Here is a 13,051-nt window from a genome sequence, read left to right on the forward strand (position 1 = left end):
CCAAATCAACACTGCCTAGAGGCTTCGAGCTCCGTCATAGGCCTATAAACTTACCCATTTTTTGCCTCATTACCCATACTTCAGAGTTAGCTTACTCCAAAAAGATTGATGAACTAAAATATATTCCGCTATGCGAAAGCAAGAATTGAGAAATCCTAAGTATTCTACTTAGACTAGCTCAAAGACTTGAGTAGAACTACTTTATCAAAATTAGACATGACGAAAACATCAGATCAATTTAGCAGGCAAAGGAGCCCAAGTCTCATGAAAAGAGCAAAATGCTTAAAGTTATGGAAAATGACAAGCCCCTTCCTCGCAACAAATGTTCAGGAAAAAGTAATAAGTGATCTCCTTCTCTAGAATCAGGCTTTACCATGATAAACTTCCCTTTGACACTAGCTGCAGGATGTGTAGAAGTCATTCCTTGCACAGGAGCCCTATTTGGCGGATCATCCCCCTCATCAGCGCCAAAGCCTTCCTCATCAGATGTTTCCAAGTCTAAGGTTTCATTCCTCAAGTGGTCAAGGATGTCGAAATTAGCCTTCTTAATCTCCACCAAAATCTAGTTAGGGTCCTAGCCTTCTCAGTGACCTCGTCAAGCATAATCTGATATATATTTGAAGTTGTATCCCTTGTTCTCTTCGCAGGTGGCCTGGTTTAGCAAATTCCTTGCCCTGACTGCATGCCCTTCCATTATGGCAAGCAGTTGCCCATTGATTTCTGATGTGCTTTAATGAGTAGCCTCGAGTTAACGAATTCGCTTTACTTGACTGATAAGATTTACTTCAGTCTAGACATGAACATGCCCAAGAAACCTTGTGAGAAAAAGGGAAAACACACCAAGGGTCATTCAATAGACGATAAAGACAAAAGGAATACTACTTTCACGGAATCTCGCAAGGAAGAGTTCAAAAGATGAATAAATCTCTTTGTAATATGTTGGAGCAATGACAACTTGAAGAAGGGCATGAGCATAGTTCGCATTGCGAAGCCCACTAGCATTCGCGGGAAGGTCAACCGATTAAAAAAAGACCTGATCATCAACAGCGGCTGCGTCATCCTTTCAACTTCACCCGGAGTAACAGAGGTACTCAAATTGGTTGAGTGATCGATTTCTAGGTTTCGTCGTAAACCTAATTGGATGAAGAGTCGTCAGCCTTTACGACCACTAGCGTAAGCCGCACAGACTTTGACGAGACAGTGGGGGCAGGGTTCAGGGATCTTAAAGTTGGGAAGACTTGGCTAGTATTTCAGTTGAATTAGATGCAATACCGCAAGAAAAGAAGGATGATACTACTCATACGGTTGTTGCATCGATTGAAGAGAATGAGATCAAAGTCCTTCTGAATGAGGTTAAAGGACTTAAAAATTAAAGTCAGATTTTCGTTACTGGTTTTCAGGGAATAAAACAAAGATGCATGTAGGTGTGAAATCAAAAATTCCTATTCCAAAACCTTACAAAAATCTCACAAAATTGTCATAGGTCCGACCCCCAAGTTCGACGGGTTCCTTGCCGGAGTTCGTCCTCCTTCTCTTGTCGAAGACTAAAAACAGAAATGAGTATGCATTTGTATTAGTGCACCCGAAACCCTCTCATATTCATCAATGACAAGATAGAGGGAGATTAGAGGTACTGCAAACCCTTACCGACTTCAAACTCAACTACAATTGCTGGAATTCGTCGCCATAGATTAACATGCATGCACAGATGAATTACAAAGGTTAGAACCCTCGAATTTTAGTCCAAAATAACATAAACTCGTCCCCAATCAAGATGGAAACCCAGAAATTTGAAGAAGGAACACAAGTTTCACCTGGGTTTGAGTTTTAGAGCATTTGAAGCTCTCGGCTTCAATTGGCAGAACACACAGAGGTGTTCAAATGATACAAGCGGGGTTATAGCTGAGTTCCTCAAGCCCTAAGGACTCTAGATATATGGTTAATCTGATGGATTTGATTAATTTTCGAAGAGGAAGCGAATGAGAGCTCTCGGAGCTCTGGAGAGTGTGAGAGTTTCCGAGAGAGAGTGTGTGTGAAGAAAGAGAAAGAGTGAAGAAAGTGAGAGATGAGAAAGGTCTCGGGGTGGGGAAAAGGAAAGGGAGTGAGTTGGGGTGCTGCCACGTGGCAGTTTGAGGGAGTTTGAGAATCAAGATAGAAGGTCCATATTTGGTTAAGAAAATGGGACTAAATACATAATTTCATTAAATTTTTTGGGAAAACACGTACTTATACATATAATTAGGGGTTGGGTGTAACAAGTCTGAAAGCAACGGGAGCCAGGTTGCAAAGGGCCATATTGTAACTAATCAAAATACCTTTTAACAAATCAGATAATGGAAGCCTCAGGCCAAGATCCAAGTACTAGGGTGCTTTATAATGCATGGACGCAGGGGTCGGAAGGCTCAGGCAAGGCGGCTTAAGTATTTTAGCCTGGTTCACACTAGACCTTGCAATGGTTGAGAAGGTCCTGGTGGCGTTAGACTAAAGTTTGACCTTCCCTTTGGGCGATCACCTTTGTTAGTGGAAGGTTATAGAGTGAATTTGTGGTAGATATGGGAGCTTTCCTTAAAGATGCTGCCATTGAAGAGAGAGTAAAGAATTTTTGGAAGAAGATGAATGAAAATCAAGGAATTTCAAACAAGTATATGGAAAAAGTTAAGCGCCTTTTGAACAGAAGCAATTTGGGATTTTAGAGAAGACAAGTGAAGAGATGTGAGGATATTTAAAGAAGAATTTCAAAGTTATCCCACCGTTGAATACAGATTGTCGCGTTTCGAGATCAAATGAGTTTGACAGTTGAATTTAACTAGAAAAAGTAACATATAGTGCCTCGTTCTCTATTCACACACAATTGATACAATCCTCGTCTTTGCGATACTGATGACAAGATTCACAAGTTAATACACCTAAATACATAACAAGTTGGAGTATAGTTAGGCGCAATTGTGGGATCATAACTTCCAGGTCGGAGTAAGGCGAAATGGAATATGCATACTTCAGAAATCCAGTCATGTACTTGACAACCTCCGCTGCAAAGCTGGTTAAATGGAGTAGCGATGTCACCATCACTTTGTTACAGGATTAGTGGGTGAAGTTTGGCGACTTCGCTAAGATTGACCATGCTTGTTCAACAACATATGGAAACCTAGTCCAGTAAGAAATCAACAGGTTTCCTTTCCTATAACCTTGGAGTCTTTACAATTTAAGGATTGGCGTGCGCCGCAATTAATCACACTCCTAAGAGGATGCAATATCTTCTTTCTAGATATCTTTCCTAAAATGGTACTCTCCTCGATTGGTATGAGTCTTAATAATGGGATCTGGATCTCCGGATCCCTTTCCACCAAATCCACATAGTCCGGGATCTAGACTGTTAAAATTTGATCCAACAGCTACAAATAGAGGGCATCTTTAAAAGTTATAATAAATGTAGTCGTTGGATTTTAATCCAACGGTCTGGATCCCAAACTAGATTAATATTGATTACTAATTTACCATTGGAAAGGCATTGACTGGTACACCTGGTCTTTTGGCTTTGTGACGAAGTTAGTTGAATTTGTGTATCATTTGGTTTCAACCAAGGAAGAAAATATCGGTAATATCAGAAATATCGGTAGTCCGAAAATACGGAAATATCGATGGAAATATCGGGATAATATCGATATCGATAAAAATTACATGGAAACCACGGAAATTGTAAGAAAAACTTGGAAATTTTTAATGAAACTTTGCAGGATGTTTATTTAGTCAATTATCTATTAGTTTATCACAAAAAAATGGAAGGAAATGCATTGCATGATGGATTTAACTGATTTAAGTTGATTATATAGCGAGCTGGCAAACATTGTGAGTGTAGAAAATATGTAGTAATTAATGAAAGAAGTTTAAACACACCATAATCATTTATATATAATTAATTAGTACAATATTGGGAGGTTTTATTTAGGATATTAAAAAAAAAAAAGGGAAGTGAATAAAATGATGAAGAATAATGTGCCGAATTTGACACTTTAAATTTCTTACACATAAGCATGCGTCTAGGCGTTGAAGTTTCAAATTATAGTATATCAATTAACGATTGAAAATCAATACGTTGAATAAGACTAAACTTTAATTTGGATGTCGATTATGTTTTTTCAAGTTTATATAAAGTAAAAGAATTGAATTTTGGAAGCCAGGAGTGTGTCAATTGTTTAATAATTCGTCCGAATACATATATCAGGTTGCTACTCAACGTAATTTGAAAGTATATCTAGTGCAAGGCCTTGTCTTTTTTTGTTGATAAGCAAAGAGTTTGTAGCTTTTTTTGCTAAGCAGTAGAACATATTATGTTTGTTTAATCTTTAGCATTTGATGGTTGTCCACAAATATAGGATAGAAGGCCCCAAATTAGATCTGGCTCTTACCCAGTTGGAGTCACAAGTTCACATGTACCAACCCTTGAGGCAAAACGTTTTGGTTTTCCGGCCAAACCACGGTGAGTTGGCTGGCGTGCAAGGTATCAATCTCTTCGTCTCGTCGAGTAGTACAACTTTCCTTTTTGTTTCACTCAATTTCGTTGAGTATTGAAAAAGTTATACTCATTTGAATCTTACCCAGTTTCGGCGACCTCAGTGGCTTTCGAGGCATTTTCCGGCCAAACCACGACGAGTCAAATGTCGTGTGAGGTACCATTCTCTTCGTCTCTTCGAGGGCTACAACTTTTGTTTTTGTCTTACTTGATTTTGTTGAGTTTTGACAAAGTTATGGCTGTTTAAAGTGGGTGTGGATTTCCGGCCGAAATTCTGATTTTCTCTCCCATTGGGTCGAGTCCCACATCGCCCACGCGAGGGCAGTGAGCAAGCAAGAAGGCCTATAAAAGCCACATTCCCAAGCTGAGAAAAGCATGTCTTGCTCGGCCTTTGGGCTATGATCAAGTGTAGTATGTGTTGAGATTTCTCAGCATTTTTAAGTATTTTTTGATATTATATTGCGATATTATTGATAATTTCGAAAATATCGTGATATTATCGATATTATCGATAATATCGCGATATTTTGACGAAAATCATTTGGATAGTTAAAAAAATATCGGACCCCCAAAAAAACGATAATATCAACGAAATATCGCCGATATTATCGATTTTTTCTTCCTTGGTTTCAACACGAGCGTTTTTTTCATAATTAAAATTTAAAAAAAAAATTAGAGAAAGGGTTGCTGAAGAAGGAAGAGCGGAGACGGCGGAGTGGCGGGTGTGGGTGTGTGGGCATGATATATAATATACAAGAAAATATGCCCGCGCGTTGCTGCGGGAACCTATTGTTTCAGGTGTAATCGGATGAATAAAACACATTTAAGTTAAATAAATTCAACACAATTATAAACAAACAGTTTTTTTTATATATATTCAAGTGAGCTGGCATATAAACACATTGTACAATGAGTGCGAAGAAAGTCTTTGATTAGAAAGAGATGGTTTCCAAAAAAGTTCTGTTTCTTATGAAACATTAGTTTACACAAAATTTCAGTTACCAAATCCAAAGAAAAAAAAAATAATGTGACTCTCTATATGGCTTTCTTACTACATAAAAATATCACTTAGTTAAAGCATGCCACACATCATCACATTGCTATTATATGAAGTATATTCCTCAGTGGCAAGTAATATACTCTCCTTAGCATGACCTCTCCATCCCCTCTTTTATCTCCCTAGAATCGTACAACAACCCATAAATACGGTGCCCCTTTAAAATCCAAGCATACATTAAAAATTCAATAATACAGTTACAAAATCTCTATAAATGAACATACCTCAAAAAGCCAAAGGCCCAAGTGACACACTGCATGCACTCATACATTGCATACACTGCATACACATACGCTCACACACATTGAAGAATGAACGCATTATATTCAATTAGCACCATTCAACTTTAAAAGCAGTGAGACCTTCCAAAGGCACAGCCTAACTGGCCTCGGTTCAAATAACCAAATTGAGAACAACAGTTGAATTTTTGAAAAGCTGTACAGAGGGGGAAAAAAGAAAAAAAAAAGAGAAAACAATCCTATAACCACAACTGAAAAACAAAATCAAAATGAACAGAATAAAATATCAGCAGAGCTTGAACACTAACATCCTTTGAAAACATGTAAAAACCATCCCAAATCAGCAAGAATAAAGCGAAAAGAAAAAAACACATCATATACCTTTAACACAGCAGCTTGAAAAAACCCCAACAAAAAATTACAAACTCTGAAAGGCACCGTTTCTTAACTGAAAGAAAAAAAACGTATCACCCATCCGCAACAACAAATCGACCAAACACAGAAAACTCAATTAAAACAGCATTTAGAAGCACTATAAACCCAAATTACAAAAAACATCATCGTGATCAATTGTTTGTTTATGATAACTATCTATTTTTGAAGCTCTCACTAATCAGTCCTTGGTTGTAGACCAAGAAAGACACTATGGGCACACACAATTAGAAGCTCTAGGCAAACTTGAATTCAGGAGACGGTTTCTGATATTAAATTATGCCGGAGGGTGTGCGAAAGTTGGACTGTGGCTTATTTGGTTCTACTTCTGAATTGCTTCTTGATTAAACTGTTTACTTAGCTGCTTTTAGGTGTCTTTACTTATGAATCAATTTTTTTAGAATGAAGTTAGAAGATGTTCTAGCACCAAAGACCATTAGAAGTTGGAAAGATATGCCGATGCAGCGGTTTGAGAACACAGTTTGGGAAACTTTGGGTAGGAAATATGCTCGCAAGGAAAACCAACAATGGGTGAGCATGACTCTCAAAGCTAGTTTATGTTTAAATTAGTGAATCACCATAATAATCTTTGCTGGTTGGTTTTCACTCATGGCCTACTTTTTATTCAAGTTCCTGTAAAGAAAAATGGTCTTTTAACATGCTCTTTTCTAAATTTTAAAAAGGATCGTAATTTTGTAAATAAATTCAAATCCCAAATTGAAATTGCAATGTAACCAAGCCACAGTTTATGACATGGTTTTTTATCCTAGCCATAATTAGACTAATGTGATTTATGCCTAGAGACTAATGTGGTTTTTCACATGCTTTTTTCTCTCAAAATTTATAGAAATATGAAAATGATCATCACAAATTTCAAAACCTGCATTAACCGAAATTAAAAGGAAATGGACACCATGAGTGCTTGCAAGATGAGAGAAGGGAAACAAAACGGAAATGGTGCATTTGAACAAAATGATGACAATTTAAAACTTTAATTATGAAAATGCACAATTTTCATGTGTTAAATCAATGAGTTATTTTAGGATTACAATGCCAAGCTTTCGGATTTCGAACTTGCGAAAGATAGTCCTGAGGGTGATAAAACTCATGTTTCGACGCGAGTCATGGGAACCTATGGTTATGCAGCCCCAGAGTATGTGACGACTGGTGAGTGTGTGCGTGTGTGTTCTGTAACCATCAGTTCATCATATATCAATATAGCACACTCCAATTCAAAGTAGCACATCTCTAATTCAACATATCCAATTCAAATTAGCACATATCCAAATTCCAATTCAATAAACCACATATCCAAATCAATTCAAACTAAATACCTAATATTCAATCACATATCCAATTCAAACTACATGGCTAATATTCAATAACATGTCCAATCTTTTAGCACATTTACAAAACAGATTTAGAACACTATAAAGTCTACTGAGCAGCAGAACCTAAACATCAAAATCCAACACAAAGACAAAGTAGCATACCAGTTCTCTATCTTGTATGCTCTTTTCAGCTGGATCTTCTTAACTCGTTTGAAAACTTGTCCTATGTGCTCTGTTGCATCTTGCAAATCTGTTAACTCAACTTACTAAGTAACACTCTAATTCTTTTTTAGCCAAAACTAAGCCGAAAATTGTCAATCCCATAAAAAAGCTGCATCTTTTTCACTGTATTTTTCCAGACTTTAATCACAGAGAATCGGTTAAAGCGAGGGAAATTATGTTGATGTTTCATCTAATCGCCAAATACTGAATAAGGCTCTCAAGGTTTTTCATTGAAAATTTGACATAGTTTAAAGGCATTACTCTAAAGATGCTTTGCAAGTAATGAAAACCTGACCAAGTTGATATCAATCACAAATCCAAATGAATGTTAATAATGAAGCAAAACACTAAAACGAACAGGGTTTAAGAGGTTTAAAAACTGTGCGCTAAAACTAATCATGAAAAGAGAGAATGATGCGGAAAAAAAATGAAAAAATAGGTTAAAACTAAGGAGAAGCAGAAAAAAAAACAGGTAAATACGTTTGTTTTCCACGTGAGGTTTTTGGGTCGATGGAATTTTTGTGTACAGAACAATGGGATCAATTAAATTCTGGTTCCTGTGTTTTAAGACCAATCACACCTCAAAAAATAAGAGTAAATTTGTATGAATACCACAATGACAAAAATGGATAAGTTCTATACGTGGATGGTTACAGAGTTATGGGCTGACCTGGTTCATGAAGAAAAATAAAAAAAACTTAAATATTGACAAAAAAGATGAAGTTTTTTTCTGCTATAAGTGACCAAATCAGTATAAATAAAGGTTTTTTTTTTTTTAGAAATGCAAAAGGAAAAAATGTTGAAAAAGAAATTTAAAGTTGAGAGTGATCAATGTTATACCTTGAAGACCGCGAATAGACCCAGTTCTTTCAGATTGATTCCAATTTGGCTGTAGGAAGCTGAAACGGATTCAAATCAGTATATATTGAATAAAGGTTTTTTTTTTTAGAAATGCAAAAGGAAAAAATGTTGAAAAAGAAATTTAAAGTTGAGAGTGATCAATGTTATACCTTGAAGACCGCGAATAGACCCAGTTCTTTCAGATTGATTCCAATTTGGCTGTAGGAAGCTGAAACGGATTCAAATTGTAAACATTTTGCACCAAGGATTGGATATGGAGAGACACAAATACTGTTTCCAATAAATAAAAGTGAGTGCAAATATAATCGTTTCACATACGATAAGGTAGGGAAAACGACGGTCGACATATTGGGATCTGATGATCATATATTAAGAACAATCGATAACGGTGATTAATACAAAATTGTAGCTGCTAGTGGATGAGATTGAAACAGAGAGGTAAAACATACTGATGCTAAATTTGATTTTAAAGGTTGGTAACAATCATGGAACGATGCTGGATATGATTATAGCCCATGACAAAGTTACTATTATAATTATTTATTGGCTAACATTGCATTCATGGTATAGTTAAAGGCTCTGTACGTTTTTAGCACCAATTAAATTTGGTTCCAATGCGTACAGAATGAAAATAAAATGTTGGGGTTAACATTGAACAATTTAAAGATTAAATTGTTTAGAACAGTTTAAAGATTAAATTGTTTAGAACAGTTTAAAACCAAAGATATCACTTGAGAATACATTAGGCGATCAAATTATCCAACGAAAGATTATAAATTGAGGACAATGGGTTGCACAAAAGTAAAAGAGAAGCGGATAAAAACGAAAAAAAATAGAAAAAAAAGGCAGGCAGCAACAAAAGTAACAAAAAACTAACAACACAAAATACTTGATACATTGAAAACTAAATGTCTAAACGGATTATATACCTTCAATAAACACCGGTGCTTCTTGAAAGTGAAGAAGAACGAAATCAGACATCGATATCAACCATCTGATTACAGAGACAAAATCTACAGGATCACAAAAAGAGAATTTAAATGTTGAATTTATCTGTAAATCAAAAACTCCAAAAAGAAAAACAATAAATAAAAAAATGAGGTGCATCAAGAAAAGAAACCTTACCAAGCTCAAAGCCCTAATGTCTAATCTAAATTAGAGAACACTAACCCAGAAGACAAAGTACTACACATTTCTTGGGAAATTACTTTGTGGTGGAGGTTATATATATAAGTGATAATTTCAGTAACCTATTGCTGAACCTCCGTTTATCAAAACATAATAAAGTAAAGTACATAGAAAAAGCATCATTAAATCTTCCTAACTATAAAGTACCTGAAAATTTTTTTTCACTCACAATAGGGACACCACAAAGTAAAGGAACTAATAGCCCAACTAATTGGTTAATGTCCTGTAAACCTTCCACTTGTTGTTCATATGAGGATATGGCTGCACCAAAAATAAATATAGTTAAAATAAATTCAACCAATATGGCATGGAAACCATGGGAATTAATCATATGAACCTAGTCAATTGACCGAAAAACACAACACAAAACGCATCAAACCATCAAGAAAACAGAACCAAATTGAAGTGCAAAGTCTGGGGTAAACAACACACACAGAGACTTGAAGTGGCAGATATTTGAAAATGTATGCTCACTGTTGGGATGTATACCAATATTTCAGTACCATTGCAGACAAAGTAATATGCGTTGGGTGAGTGATATATAAGACTTATAAGTTCCTTTATTTGACATTTGCAGATTGAGTGGCTTTATTAGGACCCTCCGGTGTCTCTATGGAATCAAGTTATTAATAGCTTATGGAGTCGATTAATCTTTTGAAATCCAAAACTTTAAAAGTTGATTGGTACTCTTGAACTTCTCAGGAACAGTTGTTCCTGACAGTACATTGGAACAAAACATGCTAACTGATCTACAGAACCTGTGTCCGCTGACCAGTGATGGAAACAATCAATGCAATTAATTTTTTTGGGGGTGATTAATTGTGGCAAAGATATCCTATAGATATGGGAGAAAACGACACTGAAATAGGAATCCCAACCCAAATATCATCACAGAAGCAAAACAGAAATGGTGAATCATAAAAAGCTCCTAGAGTCACAATTCTAGAAGAGGAAAACATAATGCCCGCAACTCAAGCAACGGTATCAATATTGTTCTACTAAATTACCCGTCATATGATGAGCATTATTTTTATGGAGATATCTCACATCTCAAAAAGTTCAGAAATTCCAACGAATGTGACAACCACATTATATAAAGAAGAAACCTAGACCTAATTGAACACGCATAAATAGGCTTGCTTTAATATCATAAAGATACAACTAAGATATTTCATGCCGACTCAGGCAAACTAAGTAGACGCAATAACAACTCCAGAAAGGTGGAGGCAGGAGCACTAAACACCTTGGAGGTTCTAGATAAACGCAACACAATTATTAGCATCTAATGTCCCTATGCTGGATTTGAAATTACATGAATATCACAAATAAACAGAATGGAGAAGAACAAACTTTTGGCAACTCTAATATGGGTAGCTGCATCTGGAGTGGAGATGGTTGTGTTACTGTTGAAAGCTGAGAACGATCAGTGACACCATCAATGTCCTCCTCATTGATGTCATACAGACTCAATATCCTGCATGGTAAATCACATGAAGATCCAAATTTCTCAATATTCAAAATCTAAGACTAAAGCACACGAAGTTAAGAATTAGACCAATCAGATAGATCTGGTTCAGGCAAAAAAAATCGAGAAAATACAGGAAACAGCGGAGGTGGTGGCAAGTAATCATGCAGATAAGATGAAATAAAACCACGAAATGCTTCTAACATGGAAGGAACAGATACCATCATTCATCAGCTCTTCCCAAAAACCACAGATATGTTTTATTCCGACAACTATGAATACATATTCAAATTGGGAAAAAGTAGGACAGAAAACATACCCAAAAAGTAACAGTGGCGTTCTAGCTACTGTCAAATCTCAGGTTTATCAACTGAAGAGACAAAACGCAAAATCCCCTTTTAGCTGGGAAAGCCCTGACAAAGCACCACAACTCACCGCAAAACCAAACTGTTAGGGTGTCGTCCAAATTAACAAAAATCCAAAATTAAAACTCAAATACAGTACTTGAGTTGAATAAAACTCGCTTCACTATGATCTGAAGACAGGCCGCGCACAAACTGGGCTGGAAATTCGTCGGAAATCCGGCAACAACTTCGGAATCCCAGACGGCAAAGCCATCGATCTCATCGATTCAATCTGCTACTCCTAAGGACACTCCAAGGAACCAAATCTCTAATTACTCAAGCAGCCGAATTCAAAAGATCTCAACAAATTAAATGCAAGTAAAATACAAAAAATTATAAAAATCAAATGAAAATAATAAAGCTGCAAAATGAAGTAGCAATAGTATACCATTTCAAATCAAAGGGATCCATCGGCGCGAGATTAACATCAACCAAAAAAAAAGAGGAAAGAGGAAGTTAGAGAGAACCAAAGATTTGGGTTTTGTATGGAGAGCTAGAACGGAAGATTTCGAGACAAAAGTAATCGTTGAAGAGGACACCAGCACAACTGAATACAACATAAATCATCCAAAATATAACGCAACTACATGTATATATTAAATTCACAAAAATAAGTAAATAAGGAAAAGTGAGAAAAAAAAATTGGCCTCTATTGAGAGCACCAGCTACCGTACACTTTTTGGTGAGGTTGGCGGAGAGCTCACTGTAGTAGCGCTCGTACCCTTTGAATACGTCGCTCATCTTTCCCTAAGTTTCTCTCTGCATTCAACCCATCACACAATTTCAATAATAATTCAGATACAAAGCCCTAAATCCAACATATTTGGGAGATTGATTGCAAATTATGATGAAAATTTGAACGATCTGAAATCAATGGAATCGGAAGTAAATACCTGTTTCGATCGGAGATTTGAATGGATCGCAGGAGACGACGGCTAAAAAGCAGTGGCGGGTGTTTATTTTTTGGTCTAGGTGGTGGTGGCTTAACATACAAAATTTCACTTTTCACTTCACATAATTTGTTTGAAATCACTAATTAGCATTAGAACAACTTCATAATGAAAAAAGATTACATTAAAATTTTAGAAATTGTTGCTTACCTATCTTCAGAAGCATCTTTATGATTTCTACACATTTTTCCAAAAACAGTGGAAAGATGAATACAAACCTCCTCGTATGGACACGCTAATAGGATCATCCAGTCGACCATCAAATACTTCCAAAGATAATGACAGAAGTGGGGTCTCCATTACATGCTTCTCCGAGAGCCCCCTGTGAGAAAAAAGAAAAGTAAAAATCAAAACTTGCCTCTGCCAAATAGGAAAACCCCTACAAACCAGAC

The 13,051-nt window shown here is 36.3% G+C and overlaps 2 long non-coding RNA genes across 2 annotated transcripts; both read right to left on the reverse strand.

Annotated features, from left to right (window-relative positions):
• Positions 1–5,859: 5,859 nt before the first annotated feature.
• On the reverse strand, positions 5,860–9,670 carry LOC126596285 (uncharacterized). The gene is made up of 5 exons (XR_007613937.1): positions 9,582–9,670; positions 8,802–8,860; positions 8,632–8,690; positions 7,732–7,819; positions 5,860–6,254 (listed from the first exon to the last, which is right to left on the reverse strand). It is a non-coding gene; the product is annotated as an uncharacterized LOC126596285 (long non-coding RNA).
• Positions 9,671–11,035: 1,365 nt separating this feature from the next.
• Positions 11,036–12,682, reverse strand: LOC126596284 (uncharacterized). Its single transcript, XR_007613936.1, has 4 exons — positions 12,603–12,682; positions 12,098–12,468; positions 11,625–11,950; positions 11,036–11,314 (listed from the first exon to the last, which is right to left on the reverse strand). It is a non-coding gene; the product is annotated as an uncharacterized LOC126596284 (long non-coding RNA).
• Between the last annotated feature and the right edge of the window lie 369 nt (positions 12,683–13,051).

Source organism: Malus sylvestris, chromosome 13 (assembly GCF_916048215.2).
Source record: "Malus sylvestris chromosome 13, drMalSylv7.2, whole genome shotgun sequence".
Classification (NCBI taxonomy): domain Eukaryota; kingdom Viridiplantae; phylum Streptophyta; class Magnoliopsida; order Rosales; family Rosaceae; genus Malus; species Malus sylvestris.